Source organism: Anticarsia gemmatalis, chromosome 13, assembly GCF_050436995.1.
Source record: "Anticarsia gemmatalis isolate Benzon Research Colony breed Stoneville strain chromosome 13, ilAntGemm2 primary, whole genome shotgun sequence".
In the NCBI taxonomy this organism is placed as follows: Eukaryota; Metazoa; Arthropoda; class Insecta; order Lepidoptera; family Erebidae; genus Anticarsia; species Anticarsia gemmatalis.
The window spans coordinates 6,147,100-6,167,610 of record NC_134757.1 but is presented as its reverse complement, the minus strand read 5'-3'; the positions used below and the strand labels follow the sequence as shown (position 1 = coordinate 6,167,610).

The following is a 20,511-nucleotide window of genomic DNA, read 5'->3' as shown; positions in this document are numbered from 1 at the left end:
GGAAGAATGGGGTTCGGAAGTACGGGCTGATATGTAATTATTATCATTGCTTCAGAAAGCTATGGCTTGTTGAATGCGAAATATTGTATCTAAGAATACCGTTAGGTACACGATATCAATTTATGAGGCACCTGATCGATTATTGGTTGTCGAATGATAAAAATATAAGAAGTTTTAAAGCGAGCATTGATCAATAAAGTTCTCATTACCTACATATTCTAGTTTCAGCTTTGAATGTTCCCAAAAATAGAGGCCGTACATATTATTTAGCTTCACAATTTCCACGACCGGATAACTACATTTTGTGGAACCTTTCAACAACAATCGTCAATTTCAGTCACAAAATTTTAGAGCAAAAATTCAAAATGTCCTAAAATATCCTTGGAACGGAGTAAACTAAATTTCACATACATATTTCTGTTCGCCGGTGACAGGAGACGGGCGAGGCGTGTTGCGACCAGCTAATTGACAGCCACACGGAGCCGAACAATACACGGCGACTATTTTAGATAGCTACTAATAGATCGATGCTTTAATGTGGAGCTTTTCTGACTGGCACCTGACAGAGCCAGCTATGTATGTAAAATGCATTGTTCTATTCAAGTGACATTAATTTTGTAATACTGGTTTGTGAATTTGTGCTTTGACTTGCTCAGCATGTTTTGCGCATTTCGCTTAACGGTATTTGTATTCTTGCAGTCTCGTTTAAAGCTGCTATTGTACTTATAGTTTATCGATGAAAGGTTTACGTGCCAAAGCGATAAGGTCCAGTCTAATGCCAATTACAAAGCACAGCTGTAGGACCAAGGTTACTAATGAGAATTTAACATTATCGGCCAACATTTAATTTGCCTTTTTCTGACCCGACACTTTTAAAAGCGTGGGTTTAGAGTTCATTACTGTTAGGTTCGACCGACCAATATTTATACCTAAGTAATTAGACACATTATAATGGACCGTTAACCGAAATAGCTTTTTTAAATACTAAAGAGAAATAAAAATAATCTTTTGGCAATTAAGTTAACGCAAAACGTTTTGGCGATGTTTATTTTCCTCTTTTAACAGACCACTCGCACAAAAGTAAAAAATTGGAAAATAAGTTCAATGTCCACTAAATTGCTGAGTAAAATGTTTGGTAAGAAGGGTATAATGATATGTTTTCGTAATTTATTATTCTAATTTGTTTTATTTAGTTAGAATGACTAATCCTAGGAGTAAGAGGGGCTTGTGGCAACAGGCGGCAAATGTGCGACGTTGGCCAAGCCCATGAGACTGCGAAATTAGTGGAGCCGTGTTACACCACCCCCTGTATGTACCTCCCCAACACCCTGTATGTGAAGCTCTCTCACAAGTGGCGAGCTGCAAGATGCCGCATGAATTGGACGTATATACGGCGTATTTAAACCTGCAATTAAATATTCAGGGCGCCGGGTAATTGTGACAAGCGAGTTTAAAACTGACTTTCTGATATGTTTCACGTGCTAGTGATGAATGCGAGTATCTTTATGTTTAATTGTATGGTGAGAGATTTTATCGTTTTTTTTACCACCTTATATTGAAACAGAAAATGAAAAAAAATATGCGGAGTCGCGCCATCTACAACAAAGTGTTTAATAAACAAACGCGTATCCAGAATTATTCCCCGAATATGTACACACAATAGCGTGAGCAAACTCTAAAACAATTACCTTTGTTGGCACTGCCAATAACAATAACATTTATCAAATTACTCGGGCGAGCGACTCGAAGGCGATACGAGGGAGAACGGGAACGGAACAAAATTGACAAAGCAAGCAGAAGCCTTTCAAGGCTAGCTCGCGTGTTGCGACGTGTTTGCATCCGTAATTTGTTTGTTGGCGGCAGCACACGGCCGACTACATTAATGGATCTGTGTTCGGCACGCGACCAGAGCCTCTACTCCACTGCGGCCAGACATGCCACTCACCGCACCAGGTTTATCTTCAACGTCTTACTGCAAAAGAACAAAGACCGCTTTGTCGTATAACGCCCTGTCATGTTACTACATTATGTCGTCTTATTTTGGTTCGGCTCGTCTGCTCCCTTTGTTTGATACTTGATAGGACGGGAATTATTCTTTTTGTGGTGACGACTGACGGGTTAACTTTTAGAATATAATATCGTCTCAAATATAGTTGACGGAGTACGAATACGAGAACATATTGCTGGTAGCGTGTCTAAAGCGTATAACTTGAAACAAAAGAGAATATAACAAACCTTTTTAGTCATAAACACCAAAGAAAGTGTTTTAATTATTCAGGATGCAACCCCACCTCATTGTAAATGCTCTATTTAACGTGGAATTTCGTTCTTTATTATTCTAAAAAAGGTAATAGGGGAAGGGCTTTTAAAACCCAAACAGGCAAAACACGGTTATTATGAAGCGAGTGTCTAACTAACCCTATTGTAGAGCCGGAGCACGTCCTGCTTATTTGTATTTTAAGTCCGTTGCATCAAAATTGCACAGTCCATTCCAATGTTTTGAAAGGGTTACTTTATTAGCAAAGTAAATTTGTTATCACTAACACAGCAATTAAATAATAAAACTATTGTTATTACTGCTAGATTTATATTCATTTTCAAAAATAAGTGGTGCTCAATAACTCTTTAAAGGTTTTTTATCACCAAGCTACATTGTTCATAAACATGTATGTGAGTCTAAGTAATAGCGTGTACTAGCCAAGTCTCAGCCAGAAGCTATTCTTGGCATGATTGCTTTAACACTATGCTCAGAGTAGCAGAACTCCCCAAGAGTGTAGACGGAACATATGAAACTAGGGTTGAAGTCAAACTGCAAGTTGGACTGCGGTCTGTATCGATTCCACCGCTACACTTGTTTGAATAATAGTTAAATATAATGAATGTTTTATTCAGACTCATGCAAATTCTAATTATACAGTCTGCAGACTTCAAACTCCGTTATTATTACTATTCCTCTACAATTATCCTGACAGTGCAGCAATTTCTTCGCTCAAAATGTTGGTGATTTTCATTTATGCTTTACTTCTACTGTGATTTTTTAAGTAGACGTTTTATGAAAATAATTATAGGTGTACTCGACTCCATTTGAGGAGGTAATGCTCTGGTAATAGCTTGCTAAGGTGTTGTGGTTATTACAGTGTAGATTATTTTACGCTATGTGACGTCAAAATAATGGTACACCTATTACATGCCCACGCAAGACGTGATAGTTCAGGCCCTATATCACGATGCAGAGTACTCAAAAAAGGATCTCTACATTTTTTTCCACTCGTCTAACTGACATATTTATGCGAGTCCCTTGATATTTTAGGTCAACCAGCATGGCAGTTTAAAGCCTAACATTTCAGTCTTTTATGAAGTCTGTGCCCAACAGTAGGATCGGACACCATAGGCCGTGATAAGTACGATCAGAAGCGGGTCAATACCGGGTTATTGATTTATCGGCTATATTATTAGAAAGGTACGAGCGTACTTCAAGTAAATCCACGCGTGATACTATGTTACATGTAATAATATGCAATCAGTGTCGTTCAAGTTCTACTAACCTAGCACATTTACATAATTATCAGATGTAAAGTTCCGACCAATTGTCATTCAGCTAGTTACTTTTAATACCCACAACACAAGCACGGCAGGAAAGCCATATCCGAAGTGTTATCGTTCAATAATTGTCGCTATGGCTTCGGGAAGCGAGACTATAACCCTGCCGAGTTAAAAATAACCCTCTAACACGGCAAAGTGCATTGGAACATAGTGCACACAGTTTGAGAGTGTTATCTTACACGCTAACCGGTACGTGCGGCGTCGGGCCAATTAAACGGACTTGCTGTGCTGATCGCAAAGAAAATAAGTAGCTGTCACGTGGTGCGCTGTAAAATGCCGTAAATAGAAAATGTTTGCTTTAAGCTCTCAAACGTTTTAGCGGATTGTTGGTAAATGGTTATTGAACGTATTGTGTGAAATATATGAGAAAGGTATGACTTTAGACTCTACATTTTCAACCTGTCTTCCACCAGTATACTACAATATCACAAGACACAATATAAACGAAACTTTAATAAATTTTGAACTGTAATCATCACACGTATAAATGTAAATACTTAATGAAAAATCAAAACATACAAAGCAACTTTCTTCAAAAACAGAATACAGTAGTCGCAAAATTCCTTAAATAGCATTATCTTTGTAACTTGTTACTGCCAAATAAACCGCAAAAGATATAGTACATTTATTTGGTGGCATTATCGAGTCGTACAAACAAACCCGCAGCCGTGGCGCGGCATAAGTCCGTTGTCGTGTCCTGCCCCTCACTATAAATCTATCAAGTCAACTTTAACACTCGTTGTTGCGTTTCCGCTCACCAGACATCATGCACTCCAATGCTATTATCATTTTAAAAGGAATTTACGTATTTCAAGTTAAATTTGGTTAAAGTAACAAAGAGTTTATGCACTGTTTTTTTTTTAAATTAAAGCATTTGGAACACTTTTGTTTTTAAATTGGTTCGAAAACAACTTTTTTTTATTTATTTTTTTGAAAGCAAAGGGCATTTGAATAAAAAATGGAATGTTCCTTCTTCAAATCAAATAATTGTGTTGTCAATCAGACTAAGAAAAGTTTATTTTTTATTTTACTTTTAATAAATTGTCCTCAATCGTTATTTTTATTAAATTCTGTGTTTATTTTTTATTTTATTGACAGTTAACTAAGTTGCTTGGTAAATAGTAATTGTAATAAACTTTTATAATAATGTGTTCTCAATTAAAGCGATATTAAAACATTACTGCATACTAAACATTTTATTGCACCTTTACGTGAAGCAGATGGAGGCTTTATTGAAATTTTAACATACGTACTTAAGTACCTGTGTGTAAATACTTAAATATTGTCAAGATTTAATTATCTTAAATGTGTTACTAACTAGACAATTTCATAAACTTTAATGTGTTAGAAAACTTAATTGTAGAAACTACAGAAAATATTTACTTGTTAAAGTTGCCTATTTTTAAGTTTTATGCGTTATTAAAGTTGACGTTTTTTTCTAAATAGCATACTTACTTTCGTGTCACGCTCCTTAATAGATTATTCTAATAGCGAGGCTAATTTGTAAAATATTAGATAAAGACATTTTTCTTACAGTTACCATACAACTCTAGGATCAAATCTCTAAAGGTACAAACAGACATTTAACAGAATCAGATTCAAACACCCTCATTACCAACACAGATTACCGAACATGCAAAACGTATTCGTACCTCAAAGTTCGGCCGCAACATTAGATATGTTAAAGACAAGTTTGTCAAGCGTCGACTATAGTCCCACAACTTAGTAGAAAACCTTGGAATGCACAATTTATCCAGAGTAAAATTAAGATTTCGATATATTTCTAAAAAAAAGTTGCCGTAGTAAACAGTAGCTTGATTCTCTTCTACTATTAACTACCGACAACCCGCTAGCTACCGAAAAAAATTGTATGACAATCGGTACAGCGCCTCTGGCGGGCGTCGCAGAAACTATTTTGGCAGTACATTTTAAATGTCAAAGTCTCGATACTCGATGGTTAGAATTGTAGAGAATCGTGCTACGAGACCTTGCATATAAGGCACTTTTCTAAGTTGTTGGACTGTAGTGGACGCGGGCTTTACGTGGCTCCACTCATTATTTATTCAAGGAGAAACCTCAGTACATTGTGGTCCGCGGTCCCGGTGCCTTAAGTGGGGAAACTTCACACTATGATTTAATAAACGCGGGTACATCGAACTAGCCTCATATCTCAGATGTTAATGATCTAAATTAAATTACCTGTGACGTCTTTGAATAAATTATAAGTCGGTTGAAAGCCGCCGTATGAGTGGTTTTTGATCGTCATATCGTGATCAATCTGAATTTTACTTCTTGATTGAAGCTTAAGTATAAAATTACGTGAATACAATTATTTCGCTAGTAGACCGTTTGCTTCATTTATATCTAGTAAATTAAATAATAATACTTTATGAATAAATAAGCAAAGCTTTTTTGCGACAAGAAATAAAAACCTTTATAATAAAATTGACAAACGTGGGAAGATAAAAAGAACAGAGACATTTCATACAAAGTAAATATAGAAATGTTAAATAATTCTACTTTGTTTGCTGTGCTTTTTTCTTTCATCAAGGTGTTTTGTAGGTCAAAATTTTATTTAATTCCCACCTCCCGGTATATAACATAGATAGATATTATTCGGGAAAATTCTTTCCCTCGAAAAAGATAGACAGTCAAATAAAGCACTTTCTATATTTTAGTTTGACTGTAATTAAACACACTCCTGAAAGATTTAACTTGAAATCATTTAAATAATAAACGATTTTATATTGGTTAGAACACGATATTTAGAACCTTGAACTAACAAGGACTTACTATACAGTTACTAAAAGCAAAACGTGTGATTATAATTGAGTCTGCCTATAAACGGAAATATTTTCAAAGGTTAGGGTTGACACTTGCTTATTAAAATAATTACTTCAAATGGACATTGTCGCTAGGGGCCGTGGTAATTTATTTTTAACTACCGGACCGACCCGACTGTGTTCGGGAATAGTCAATCTGTCGTTGGTTACATTCTAGTGGGAATTTTGATCCCATCGATCCCATACAAACCTTGGCCGACAGTTAGAAATAAAAAAATAATTATCCACTTAGTTGTTCAAAAGTTATGCGCGTACATATGTAGATTTTGGTGATTTCTTTTTTGTTTTTGTAATATATAAAATTCTCGCGTCACAGTTTTCGTTGCCAACCTCCTCCGAAACGGCTTGACCGATTTTGATGAAATTTTTTGTGCTTATCCGGTATCTATGAGAATCGGCCAACATTTATATTTCGTACCCTTAAGTGATTTTGTGACAATTTTTTTTATTCATATGGCAAAACAACGTTTGCCGTATTTATATAGATTTCCATTTATCAAAAGGCGTTTGTTACCATAAAGTACATGCGACCTCTTGCGTCAATACGGAGGAAATAGTAGCGAACGTGCTCTACGAGCCGCGGAATAATCTTGATATGAAAGCTGTGCTAATACGCTTATGGATTTAAAGAGAACTACAGTCTGTTAGAACGTTTTAGTCACACGAGAGAAACTACTGAAGAGAATTAAAGCTACTACCGGGATTTTAGAACCTTCAATGAACAATTTTACCTATGATAATAGTAGCAGTAGTAAGTTATACTAATAGCAATTACTTATGGTTAATTAACAATCTTAAGAACTACGTGACCGTCTTTTCGGCAGACGCCTACTTGAGTCAATTATAAGATAATTAATAAAACAATTTAACGGAAAATTTTATGGTTGTAAGTATTTTCAATAACCTCAAGATTATAACGCCCGCTCTATTTTTATAATTCAGAAGAATCGAGCTGAAAGTCTAGACAGCATCCTACGCCTTAAATTTATAACCTGTGAGACTAGCAATGTTCTGTTGTGTCAAACAAACAATGATTTATAACATTGTCTAACAAAACTTCGAGCGTTTGTCTAACGTCAAAAGTAAACATATGAAACTTCCCAACATAATATATGTAGATTACTTAAGTAGTAGGCACTTACGTAAAAAAGTACCATATACACTTAACAAAGGGTACACGTCAAAGGCAAAAGTTACATTTAGTTCGTCCTTCACAACTTGCCACTTTTATTATAGGTATTCTACGCCCTACACTTTTTCACAAAACTTCAGTTCATAAAGTATTGTTGAGAGTGCGATAAATTCCGCCGAATGTGTGCAATCGCTTTTTTTCTTACGTTTTATTTGGTTGTATGGCTGACATTTATTTATTGTTAAACTAGCTGACCCGCGCAACTTCGCTTGCGTCACATAAGAGAGAATGGGTCAGATATGGTCCTATTTATCGTAGCGTGATGATACAAAATATGCTTTTTTTTTCACGAAAAATATTCTCAAAATTATTTATATCTCTTAATATATGTAACGAAGTTGCGCTAAGGCATATCCGTCATTTAAACAGTTGCCATGACAACGGAATTTCGTTAATTCAATGTCATGTCATTATAATATTGATTATTCGGGACTTCGTTCGCCACATGAATTTTCCCGGGAAATGCGTCATTTTCCCGGGATAAAAAGTAGCCTATGTCCTTTCTCGAGTATCAAAATATCTCCATACCAAATTTCATGCAAATCGGTTCAGTAGTTTAGGCGTGATTGAGTAGCAGACAGACAGACAGACAGACAGACAGACAGACAGAGTTACTTTCGCATTTATAATATTAGTATGGAAGTATGGATAGCCGCGTTAAATCACGAGATGATACTTCATAAGTTTTATGGACTAGATAAATATTTATTTTATTACGATTGAGTATCTTTTATATAACTATAAAATATATTAAGTACCTTTCATAGTAACTTAACGAAAATGCAGTTTGATTAATTGTTAACATCTACAAGCTGTGTTTCTTAAAGGGTGAATACATTTCTTACAACCTCTGTTTAAGAACAATCCTTTAATTAGAAGAGAGACGTAAAAGTGATCACAAGAATAGTTACTAAAAAGACAAAATGACACAAAATCAATAGTTAACTCATAGAAAGCCACATTAACCAATATTTTATTAACTTAAGCTGCTTTCTACCCCAGAAAATATTTAAAGATCACCGGTAAGCCGCGGACAGAAGCTATAAAACTCCATAAGATTGAGTCGGAAACAAGCCGACTTGACTCTTCACATACACATTAATATAACGATAGAATATTCAACATTATTTAAGACAACTCCATTACAACATGTTATTTATTTACGAGTCTGTATCACATATTTTCAAATATGACGTTTTTATACAAAAAACATAACATAGTGGCAATACTTTTGATAAATGATAGGAATAAATGTTAGCCAGAATATTTACGCTACCAATAAAAATAATCGTAAAATTCGTCGCAACTGTTAAACGTTAAAGCTTATGCATAAGTCAGCTTTAAAAATGTTAATCTATGGAATCTTATCTTTTAAAACGAGATTAAGAATTTACATATTAAGAACGTTCCCTACATTAAAAACTACTTACAGTTGAAACTAAAATCCCTCTTTAGAGTGGTTGTGGAAATATTTGCATAACATCTGTATTACAAACTACACTTTGTCTTCACAAATTTTGTACTAAATATACACAGAGTCAGTGCAGAGTGGGTGGGAGAGCTGGTCCATTCGCAAAGTTATAAAGTCTCGATTTTGAGATGAAAAATACTTTATTTCTTATTAGCTAGTTTGAGGTCGTGACTTTTTTGTGTGGGTTACTTTGAATTATATCTCAACTTGCAGTCTTTGTAATGCGCCCCGGGATCTAACTTCACAAAGTAAGAGACAGTGGTGTTTTTATTTACTATAACAAATTAAAAAGAGTCGTAAATATTAGTGTATTTCTTGCTATGTTTGAATAGTTTACAATGTAGAAGTGTTGTTGTACAAAACATTTGACAGATATTGCTACTTACGGAATAGCTAACACAAGTACGTAAGATGAAGCGCGTTGTGAGGCAATATGAAATAGTTCGCAGGTCTCCGACTATTCGTCTGATGTGTAATATTCACGGAAACTCAACTTACCAACAATACAGAAACTTGTTTCAGAGATCATATATTTTGTTACGTAATTTTGTACAAATAAATCTTCGTGTAGTAGAATTTGTATTACCTTAAAGTTTATTAAAAAGATTGCACAGCTACGGTCATGACCGCGTAGATCGATTACATTCTGCTGCAGTAGCTATTTTATTTAGCCACGAGTTTCTTGGGTCAACGATTCTTATTTATCCTTTGATGTGCCGGTCAGCATTTCTCATTTATCCGTGCATTCAGCTCTTGTAAAAAGTACTCGGTACAGAGCCGGGTGTTTCGAAACTGCAAGCATTCACGACATCACGAGTCGACCATTTGTGGTGTTACATTCGACGCAAAAAACATAACATTCACATGTCACTGTGTAAATAATATATGGTTTTGTACAGTGTAAAAGTTTTCGCTCACCCCTAAATATTCCATTATAGTTGAAGTATAAATGGGACATAAATTCGAGGAGCTAAGTTGTGACGATTACTCAGCGGGACACAAAGCGACATTGTACTGGTTAAGGGCTGCCATCAATATGCATTTCTCAGGATTTGGCCCAGTTTTTTAGGCGCCGAGGGACAGCCAAATTGGTTTGCTTAAGGTTTTGGAGCAAATTTTGCTCGAAAACAAGTCCTCAATTTATTCAAACTTAGACTTGCCTAGGTATAAGGCTAGGACCACAAATGTAGACTACAGAAATTATTACTCTTATAAATTTTAGTGACACAATTAATAATATAATCTGAAATTTAAAAAAATTGTTAATTCCGGACAACCTTATAAAAAGTCCAAACTACATAAAGTAATGGCCGCTCTCATTAAAATAAATATGGTGTGACACCATGCAGGCATGATTACATTGTACCATTGTAGAGTAATGCACAGAGAAAACATTCCTCCTTGGCTGTGAACCAAGTTTTTAAGTAAGTATGTTATGATTTATACAACCTAATTTAACATTTTTTTTCACCATATTTTTTATTCGTAATGACAAACTCTTATATTACCAAAAATGTTGGCAAAGAAAATAATGCTTCTTGTATTAGGCTAATAAATCAGTATAATTGGTTTATATACCGTATATACTTAAATACACTTCCTTATAAGACCAACTATTACTCCATTCCATCTAAATGTAGAACCATAAAATAAATCCATACGATTATTTTGTCCGAGGCGTGACAAACAATAGTTTTTTAGTTTCTTTCACGGACTAAATACTCCATTGTGGTGCAAGCTGGGACACTAAATCTCCACAGTTAAATACGGCAATTATTCAGGGAAGGCACAAAGTTTCATTGTGCGTGGCTCGGCGTGCTCTCTCACTCCATAGTAATATGCTCAGTAAATTTGGATTTTCATGCCTTGTCATCCGACATAAGTGTTTTAATGCGGCCCGTATTATACATATTTAATAGCATGTGACATTGATGAGATGACGTCGTGCCTCCATCATTTAAGCTATTCAGAGCATTCCCGAACCTTACGTGAATTCTATGACTTATAAAATAAGTTCCACTTCAATAAAATCTCTGATAAAAAAGACATAATAGACCACAAATTGTAAAGTACTCGCTGATAGAATTGGACCCTCTCGCATCGATTTAAGATAAGGCCCCGTAACCAGAGAAACGTCTTCTCTACGAAACTGCCAATATTAAACTCACGATAATTCACAGAAAAAAAAATTGAGCACACAGATCTGGGAGATGTTTATCGCATTAATATAATACGGCATTAAGATTACAATGGGTCGGCTCAAGAGAGGTCCAATATAAGGAGCTCAGAGGCTCCGCGTGCTTTGTTGTGAAAATAACTTTATGCCTCAGAAAGCGGGGGACAGTATAAAGCATGCACGGCTTTCAATAAAGCCAATGGTCCTTCTTAGATGTTATATTCTCTTGTTCATATCCTTTGTGCAATAATGCAATGTTGTTGTACCCTTATGATAATATTACTTCGCTTAAAAGGTTTAATAGCGACTGAGTTTGGATTATTTATGTTGTTTGCTACAATGACATATTATGCGTAGTGACGGCGTATTACTTAAGCAATGACCGAAAACGGTAACACGCAAACAGCACTCGACTACGCAAAAGGTAGGAAGGGGACCGAGACTGGCACAGGCAACAAGATTGCTATCAAACAGCCCGCCCTCCTTATACCAGCAGACAATCGCGGCTCCGCAATTACAAACAAGTTATTTACAGCCAGACCATACGGAGATATTTTAAGCTTATTTCCATCTAATCTATTGATTCACGCACGCGGCACAACTCGCTTTTAATGTTCTTATTTAGCTCAATCGGTATTCCGACTCACTACGAATAAGGCAGGGCCGCATTAATCATTGCTTTAAGTATTCGGCCGACTACTCTTTAATTCCCTTGATAACGGTAAAACTTCAAAATTGCGCCCCTTATTTACTTCATAAGCTCGTGCGAGTGAAATCGTAAGCACGATCGGCATGAAAAGATCGAATTTATTAGTTCATAAGTCATGAGGGTTAAGTAATAATCGTCGACAATGGGCAATAAAGAGTTTATAGGCAGTAAAGTTCGATTCGCTCGCACGTCGGAGCTCCGGAGTCAACTGCACGAAATTCAGAGTTATAGCCACGTAACTTAGAGCCAGTCACTGTACACACCCTTGACTCCATAATCGATTTCCAGTGTAAACAATTTAATTACTCTCTGGTATGTCTTCCATCAAACGATTTTCGTATTACTTAGGAACTTTTGATTATACCATTAACACGTACATTTTACGACTTGATTGAGTTTGAATCAATAATCTTTGTCAAGAATGTAATAAAGTACCTTCTAGTATTACTATTTACGATGTTTTTTGTTAAATAACAAAATAATTATTTACGTGACGCCATAAACGTTTTACGTCGATTTTTATGTTAAACATAAAGTATTGAAGTGAATGTTATCTCATTTTAAATATAAATTACCGAATGGTTTGAGTATGGGACCGTTGTGATGCAACCCGTTTAGAATTATATGAAACGAGTCGTTGAACGATTTGGTTAACGAGAATATTACTTACAGTGCAGTCAATGCGCGTCATTTAATCGTTAAAATTATTTAATGACAGCACTCTATCGAGTATCATTCGATATTAAGAGGTATCAGCACTGTCTCTGTTATTTATAACCGAATGTCACCAGCCAGGAATGTTCTATAGCTGGAAATGAAAGATAAATTGTTATTTTTAGAAGCGCTTTCTTTTGTTTGCGGTCTATGTTGCGTCACAAAAATAATCGTTATATAAGTAATGTTACTTTGCCTTTTAAATAATTAAGCATTTTCTTTGAGAATATTTTAGTAAACAGTATTTACTAGAATACTTTTCTATTACCCCTGTTCTAACTTTCCCTTACGCAAGTAACCTTTTTATATCGTCATAAAACAAAAACCAGACAATTACCGGTTATGAAATTCCTGGTGTGTACCAAATTGTTTAAAGTAATTTGTGTAAACAAAGTGCGGGATCGTTAAACAATGGTACGGAGGTAAAGCACACAGCCCTTGGGTATAGCATTACAAGGAATATAATCTTACCGCGGCTGGCAGCGAATGTTTAAAATAAACAGAGTTGCTCCGCGACCGCCTCCTATCATAACATTATTGTTTTGATTGTTCGTCCAGCGCTGGACGAGGGGCACCATAACCACTTGCCTCACCGACCAAACCTCAAACATCAACCTAACAACTTGATTTGAAATTTAAAAATAGATAGAGCAAAGTTATTTTTACATCATCACAGTCGTGTTTATATTACATACATTAATTACAATTCGTTGTAACGGTGAATATCGTATTTGAACAAATGAATTCACACACAAATGAAGGCATACTTAATCATGTTTGTTCTTTGCTAGCACAGTTATGATATGCATAATATTAGAGTATAATCAAAAGATCACACCTAACTTCGCTCAGTCATGCAGTGCGAAAGAACAACATTGCCTTATTAGACAAGTTCAATATTTTCTTTACAATGCCAACTCACTTTGAAGATCATAATTGGGAGCTACAAAAGCGTTCCACCGAAAATCAATCTTAAGAATATCTTTTATCGTTTTTCTTTTGTAAGTTCTTTGTGACCTAACTAGAGAGAAAGAAAAAGTTTTGTCCTTTTTCGATCGCATGAGGACGATTTATGACCTCTGCAACGACCTTAACATCACCTCTCCAGAGGTTAAGTGTTGTATGCGTAATAGTTTCTCACATTGGTATGTTTTGATTGGTCCGACCACCTCGGCTCGCGTGTATTTGATCGACGGCGGCGCGGGCGACAATGGAATGTATTACAAGTACGCTGTCACAGCCGGTTTAAGCTCTTACAATGATTAGCCGAAATCCAGTCACGGACTGTTATTGATGAGAATCAATTCAGATGAGCCTGATATATTACCGGACACATTTACCCACAGCCAGCGTTCCTTCACATATGTATGTATTGTCAATAGCCTCTAAATATGTCATGTTGTAGAGCAAACAAAACAGTTCTCAGTATCAATGATTTATACATACGTAGAACGAATAATGCATTATTCTGTTTTGATTTTCAAGCGGATGCGTGTTTCGACTCATTCATTTTCATTAGTTCCCATTATGTAATCAAAATACTAAATCCATCGAACGCGTTCAGGAAACAAACCGTATAAAGAACAATCAACCGCAATAAAGGGGTTGCCAACCGAAGACCTTCAGAAGTCCTATCAAAACCAAAGGATTTTTTACCCGTATTTGTCGAAGAATAGGAAAGAAAACAACATTCTTATTCCTACCAAATGTTGCGAAAGATCATTGTGAAATTTCACTGCTATAAACTGATACTTTACACAGGCGTAATAAGATGTAAAATCCCTCACCGGATTGCGCATATTTCACTTTGTTGGGATCGTAAAGATTCGCTTACCTGCTTGTTTGTTGTGAGTAGGAAAGGGGCCATCGGGTGAACCTTTTTTTATCATTCAATTTTATGTGTGGGAATTTTAATGTGCAGTCGGAACGGCACGTTCTGCCGCTCACAGCTGGTCCGCAGTTGTAGGAGATTCTTCGCAAAACACGTGTCACCGGTAATAAAATGTCGAGTAACGCCCGTTTTAAATGCCGGAATAAGGCACATATTTTTAAGTAACGTTAATGAAATGAATATTTTGTTCGGTTCATGGAGGTTATTTATTGTTTCACAGTAAAGCCGCAGCTGCATGTTTTCAATTACTACCGGATGATTGATGTAGTAGTATACTATCTTTCCTCACTCAAACAAGTTTATCGCCGCCATCGATAGCGGGCCTAGCATTAATACGATGGTGTGCACGCAGACGGCACCGACGTGCGACGCGCCAACAAAACGCAACGTCATCGATCTCACACAGACGCGGCTCCTCAGCTGGACCCTTGGAATTACTTCAATCATTTAAAATAAACACGCCATTCTCGAGATGTGTCGAGAAGGTAGCTATTGGTCCCATCACACCGCCATAAAACCCACTTTGATTTATGATACACTTCGCGATCCTTTGCCTTCTGCATCTGCCGATGTTTTGATTTTTTGAATTGAATATTAATTAGGTATATGGTTTCCAATATTCTACAGCTCAAGAAAGCGTTTCGTCTGTACTGTGCGTAGCGATAATACATATTAGGCAAGATATGATTCTCCTGCGACATCATTAAGCTAATACTTGGTAATTAAGGCTAATAGAATTAAGATTTAAGTTATAATTTACATTTAATCAGTTAACGTACAATAAATTACAATTATGTGTGCTACACCCCATAAAGTGAATGTTACATTAAATTTGTTTTCGTAATCAACTATTATGAAGTTAGTAATGTTAGTAACAGCTGGAACTCTAGCAAGAAGTCGGCCGAGCACCGGCCGAGCACCGGGCGGGCACCGGGCGGCTCGCCGCGGGACGCCTCGACAATGCCAACCAAATTAAAAGGAACCGTAAACGTTTCCACTTGAGCCTTGCTAAAATTTATTGCTCCGAGTTTTTTCTCTTGTTTCACTTGCTAATGAGATTCGAATGCTGCAGCTGTATTATTCGAGATGTCGGGCGAAGATTAAAAAAATCTCGCTGAGAGTTCCTATTTACGGTATTGCAGGAGAAAAGACGTTTACCGCAAATTAAAGCCCTTCTTTTTACTCTTTGTTTACGTAAACTGATTTTGTTTCTTACTGAATAGACAGCGAGCCGACATAAAATATTCTCTGAGAACGCATATTGAAATTTGCGAGAGTAGACGCGAGTAGATTGTAGAGCGTCTTATTGCAAGCGATAGGTATGATGAGGAACGAGAATCTTGATTTGAAATTCTATCTCGATGTTATAAAGTTGGTATTGAATCGGAGGCACTACAACGCGGGTGGTCCTTAGGCTATGTCGGCTGAGGCGAAGCAGGAATGCAAATTTCACCAGTGTTTCTGGTCGGCATGTTCTTGAACTCTGTTGCGACTAAATGAAGCCTGCTAACCGCTAGCCGGACTAGGAAATTACTAATTAAGACTCTTATTATGAGATTCTAAATTATACGGTACAAACTATTGTGGTGGAGCACGTAGTTATTAACTAGCAAATCGCCGATGGAAAAAACGATAAGGTAAGTCGTGTAGTGAGTTTTGTTACGAATGCACGACACGACATTGGGGGAGTTATCGGTGCGATCGATGTTAAAAAGAAAATGGTGTGGAACGAATGATGCAATACGAATTAAGTGCGGCAAACTAGATCGATGGAATAAAGAGGCGCTCTTTTGACGGGCTGACGGAGCCAAGTACGGACAAAGGGACAATAGTAAAAGAGCAGAGTACCGAAGCGTGGCGATCCAGTGCCTGCTTCCGGCAACGTGGGAACGCCTTTTTATTGCTATCGATAATTCCTACTCTGATATTCGATATTCATAATCCGTCGCACCCCTTCACACAAATCGGATCCAATTTATTTTAAAAAGAACTAACCGCGATTAAAAAGAGATTTTATGTTTGCCTAATAGAAAATTACATAAAATAATACATAACAATTCGCAAGCTACAACATACACTTATCTCAAAGTACTAAGAATAAACAATAATTTATTGAGAACAATAAATACATAACATTGTTTTGATTGATCTGACATATTTAATTAAATATGGTCATTACAGATAGCATTATTGTGAACCGTATTGAGGGAATAGTCGACATAGCAGACATCAATTTCAATATTGAGAAATTCCTGTCCGATCTATACGTTGTCGACGTTGGAGTTTAGGTGTCTGTCTATACAAAATCTAAAAGCGAGTCGAATCTGCCTCCGCCCATCGATACATTCCTAAACAATAGTTCATCAAATGGTATCGGTTCACTCTACACGTCATTTCACGGCTCGTCCACAACACTATTTAGCACTTCCATTTTCTTGACGAGAATCGCTTTTACAATCACTCGTTTTACTACTTCACTATAAACCTTTAGCACAGACGTCCTCTATAAGTACCGATGCCATCAAATAGATTTTATATCGATTACGGCCAAGCAGGCACTAATCGACGACGATTTCATTCTTTATGTCCACTTTATCAGCAGTCGCATTTGCAAGTATTTGAAGCTTTTATAGAAGGCATGCCTTTTGTCGTATATTACTTCTAATACATTTCCTTAAGCTCACAATAGTAAAATAAAATGTATCGTTTGTTTTTCTGCGCCATCGATTGCATTCTCGATAAGTGTGTGATACAAAACTAACAAGTGAGGGCGGCTCTTGCCAAATACTACCCTCGCGTCGGAAGCTCCTCACAGTTACGGAAAGCATGATTTATCGGCGAAACTTACGCCATTACTCATCTCACCATTCGTTACTCCAATAAAAAGAACGTCTTCCGATAATTTATTGGGAGGAATATGGATTTTTTATTACACGCGTCTATTTTAGAGTGCACTCTGTCGTACTGCTATTACTTCATAAATAAAAGATTTGATTTACTGTATCCTCATAATGCCATTAAAACTTTTTGAAACTGATAGTCTCTCCCGTGTTATGACTGTCTTATCCTTTATGGTATCCTTATATAGACTGTATAAAGTTTTATTGAAGTGGGCATTCAAGTTCGGCTATTGAAGCCGGTTCTGCTCCGAGAGACAGCTGATACAGAAAACAGGTGAAAACATTTTATCACTAATAAGAGTTCAAATAATATATGGAGGCCGTAAAGCAATAAAAACACGGATATTTGTACAAAATAAAATTATGCATGCGACAGATGTAACACTCAATGTAACCAAATTGTTGCCATCAAAGCGACACTCTATCGAAATAAATAAATGTGAGAATCTGAAACTCAAACATAAAAAAATAAACCAGTGTGTAAAGCAGCAATAATAGAAATAAACACTAATAGAAACTTTACAAACACCGTACCTGTGAGGTTGCGATCATATGTTGTTGTAGCGTTGAACTTGAATTAGACGAAACACACAATAGTAGTAAACTTGTAAAAGTTTCAACTTTACTTAATTACTACTAAATACGAAACCTGACGAGTATTAAATACTAGATACACATGAAACACGACTTATAATTACAGTTTAGTTCACTTTGCAAAGACGTAACACTGATAATAAAAATTAAACTTGTCAAAAACTTACACCTCACAGTAAAGTATGTAAACTGCACTTAAAAAGCTGAGTTCTAAAAAAGTTAGAGAGTAAGCACTGAGTAAAAGTAGCGGAAGCTCATCAAATGTCCAAATAACACTGCACAATAACGATGTGTCGCACAAGGTGTAATCACTGGCGGAGCGGTCGCGTGGTAGCGCACGGCGCGAGTCGACAGCGGCGGCGTTCGTTCGCGTCGGCCGCGCGAGCCTCTCTGCCTGCATCAGAGAAACCCTACGGGCGCGGGGCCGCCGCCGATAGACGAAAATGGCTTCACAAGTTAATTTTTTTCTCTTTCCTCCTTTAATATTCCGCATATGCCGTGCGCGGCCGGCGGTGCGAGCGCATGCGTCCCAACCCCGCCAGGGCATGTAGGGGTTGTAATGTAACGCGATGCACCCGCACTTTACATAACTTATTGGGCCGTTTATTGAAGCCACTGTTTAATACCCTTTCCATGTCGGCTTTGTGCGTAGCTTCCTCCACGTTCACGTACCGACCGAGAGAATATTAATCCTTGTTCAAAATACTTTAATCTAAACGGAACTGTTCATCAATCTCAATGTAACGTTAGTGTTGCACGTGAACTTCGCTCCAACAGCCGGCGAGGAAAGTAAATTGTAGTTTGTTTTAATCACCGCTTACCTCTCACACGTAGCCCCACTAAACTTTAAAATTGTTTTAATACGAGTTGCTGTTGTCTATTAGCGAGAAGGATTACACGAAACTTGCATTCCAGGGACTCGTTTCTGGCGTTGAAAAAGTTTTGGAATTTGAATGTTTCTGGGGTAAATTTTCTTCCAATGCATATTTTCATAATTTTCTAAGAATTTTTTGAATGTTCTTTGTTTCCTAGCCAGTTTTGAGGCTTAAGATCTTCCATGAAAAATGTACGGAACAAGTGAAAAAGAAAGAAAAAGAACTTGTTTTAAGCAACAAACATACTACCTACTTACAAATATGATTCCTACGGAGGCAGTATATAAGTTATTAATAGCTTAGCTCTTGGACCCTATTAGCGACAGCTAAGACAGTCTTCAGTGCAAAACCCAATTCACACCTTGTTATATATATTTTTGAAATCTGAAATAACAGCAAATATACATTTATAACCTATAATACCTTTACAGCAACAAAAATACTAACCCAAACATTCTACATTCGGGTTATTTTGCTCATCAACCTAGCCTTTCTGACCCAAACTAAAACAAAAATGAGTCATTACTCACATTAAAATTAAACAGAAAGTTTTAAAGACACGTCACATTCATCCGACCCACATTACACTACTCCCAAACGGTCCTCGCCAAAGTAAAATAGCGCAACTTTGTTTTTCGACGAGCAAACATCCGATTGTTCGAAGTTTTTGCATTTCGTCCACGTTCGCTGCACATATGTATAACATAGTTTCGTTTCGATATGTTGCTGGTAAAGCTTTTGAAATGGCAAGCCCTAAGATTTTTCCGTAAAACCTAACTATTTGCTGATTTTTACATTTTTGGTCCGAGACTCTACAGTTTGGTGTCTCAAAGATAAAGATACTTACATATAAAGTGATTGCATAACTGCTAGTATTTATATTATATTTATTTAATGTTCATAAGATAAATGGTCTTGAATCAACAGATTTTGCATTTTTTTTTGCATGTCACTTTTAATTTTCTTTTTTTTAAATAGGGTTGACTGCCCACTAAATTGTATAAAGCATTTAATAAGTGGTCAGTTACACTTAAGTAGGTATTGACATTAATTTGTAGCTAAACCAAATATTTTTTTCAAATTCAGCCCTGAAAGGTCATACGTTACGTATCAAGCCGTTATTTTCTACGACCGCGTTAAAGTTTAGGGCTTACGGCTCACATAGTTGGGTTCACAAGTTCAATTCTAGCCTTGTCTATCGAATATGTGCATGATTGGTATAATAAAAAATATCATGAAATAATTTTAAGGTCGTCGCTAAAACAATTTCACTCCTTTTACTCTTATAAAAATAAAGTAAATAACGTAACTTTATTTTAACTTTATTTTCCCTACTGCCGAGATTCACTGAAATATTATTTTATCATTTTTATTTGATGATTTTTGACTTTTGATACAAACGTTGGACGTTAGTTATCTTGACATTACACTAATTACATTGTATCATTCCTTTCTCAATATCTTCCCAATAGTAATTTCATCAAACATGATCTAGGAAACTTACCAATACCTCAATTATCATTCTCGCAGTAGCACAGCACAC

At 36.4% G+C, this 20,511-nt stretch overlaps 1 protein-coding gene across 4 annotated transcripts in view; it reads right to left on the bottom strand.

The window, feature by feature from the left end:
• The window catches only part of LOC142977849 (uncharacterized), a 91,963-nt gene extending 73,451 nt beyond the window's left edge, over positions 1-18,512 (bottom strand). For 3 of the 4 annotated variants that reach the window (XR_012959727.1, XM_076121953.1, XM_076121955.1), the window contains exon 1: positions 18,034-18,511. The gene's annotated coding sequence lies outside the window, so the exon portion shown is untranslated. Of the gene's footprint in view, positions 1-18,033 lie in introns of all 4 variants that reach the window. The other variant, XM_076121954.1, reaches the window with a different exon arrangement.
• Positions 18,513-20,511: the final 1,999 nt, after the last annotated feature.